Below are 1,765 nucleotides of genomic sequence, written 5' to 3'. Positions count from 1 at the left end.
CGGTTAGAGACGGGCAGACAGGAGCAGGGCCTGCTGCGGGTTTATCAGGCTGAGTTTCGTTAAACAGCGCCTCGATCGGCAGCCGCGCGCATCTCCACCTCCATCATTAGCGCCATTAACGTGGTTCACCCATGGGTTCACCGTCATTTACAGGCAACATGTCAACACCTCCAGGACTTTCCACTGCTGCATCGAACCGAGGTTTGGTTTGACGAAGCATCTGTATGAGTCAAATCCTCCAAATCAAAGTATTACAAAAATGTAATTCCCCTTAGACATGCAAGATAACATAAAGATTAGAGAAACCTTTATTAATTCCTGTAGTAGGCTAATTCAGGTGTCTGAACAGCAGAACAAAGGGCAACACACAGGATAGAACAGATTAAGTTCAAACAAGGATAATTAGATTGAATAACACATTAAACATATAAGTGACCGTATAACATTAAATTAAAAAAGGTTAATTAAATAATTAATTATAATAAATATATACAGTAGACAAAGTCCTACCTCAGCAGCTTACTATGGCCTTCTTGTTTCAGAAAGTACATGCAGAGGTGTGAAGTAACTAAGTACATTTACTCTAGTATTGTACTTAAGTACAAGATCTGAGTACTTCTCCCACCTCTGAGGCCAGTCTGCCAGGGATTTTGGGCCCCATGAAAATATATCACATTGGTTACTTACATTTTTTTTTCTTAATGTTCTAAAATTGTTTGGGCCCCTGTCAGTCACGGGCCCTTAGAATCGTCCTAACTTTTCACCCCCTTACGGCGTCCCTGCTCTGAGTACATGTATCCCTGTGTAACGTATCTGTAAGTGAGAAACGATCAGGCTACTTTTGTTTAACAGGCTGTGCCTGTGGTATGTAAATGTGTTACAATACAATACAGATGGGTAATATACAGCTTCCGGGCATATACTGGATTCCTGAAACACTGCTTTACTTTCGGTGTGTTAAATATGGCAGGCAAAATAACATGACATCATTTATTTAACTAAAGCCACACACAACACTTTGCAGAATCATGACACATCTATGTTGACCCCCCCACCCCCAAACATATGACTCAGCTGTTCTGGTATGAGTTGGTAAAAGTGGACTGATTTGAATGAATGTATGTAATGAGTGACAGTGACAGTGCTGATGCTACTTTTTCTCAGTACCTTTTCCACTGCCTCTGCTGCTACTTCAGTGAAGTATCTCCTCATCACGAGCCGAGGCCTTTGTGTTGTTGAAGCGCCACATTTATTTGACGACTCGTCAGATCCACCAGAGGGCAGCAGAGCACGGGACATGAGATCAAGGTGTAAAAGTGTTTCCAACATTCCCACAAAAACTGATATCCCTTTGTCAACGTCAATCTCATCTCTCATTTGTTGTTTATTTTTATCCAATCACTTCCACCCCGTTGACTTTCTCCAGAGGTTCTATAGTGTAGTGGTTATCACGTCTGCTTTACACGCAGAAGGTCCTGGGTTCGAGCCCCAGTGGAATCAGTCTTTATGTTTGGACAGTGATATGAGAATCCTTATATCAATAGGTAAAAATAACCAAGAGAAATGTATGTATATCATTCCATTAAAGTTGAAACAAGCAAACATAATACAAATACATTATTCAATTCAAAACGTATGAAAGTTAGCAAATAAATAGGAAATACAAGTCAAATCCATTTATAGATTTTTAAATGTGACACATGCTATCCAGGAATCAACTGATGAAGATGTGGAAATGCTACACAAATAAACTATTAATCCAGAT

At 40.0% G+C, this 1,765-nt stretch overlaps 1 non-coding gene across 1 annotated transcript; it reads left to right on the top strand.

Annotated features, from left to right (window-relative positions):
• Window positions 1-1,427: 1,427 nt before the first annotated feature.
• On the top strand, window positions 1,428-1,500 carry trnav-uac. The gene has a single exon. It is a non-coding gene; the product is annotated as a tRNA-Val (tRNA).
• Window positions 1,501-1,765: the final 265 nt, after the last annotated feature.

The sequence above is a fragment of the Gymnodraco acuticeps genome, unplaced genomic scaffold (assembly GCF_902827175.1).
Source record: "Gymnodraco acuticeps unplaced genomic scaffold, fGymAcu1.1, whole genome shotgun sequence".
NCBI classification, from domain to species: domain Eukaryota; kingdom Metazoa; phylum Chordata; class Actinopteri; order Perciformes; family Bathydraconidae; genus Gymnodraco; species Gymnodraco acuticeps.
This window is presented reverse-complemented; position numbering and strand designations above follow the sequence as displayed.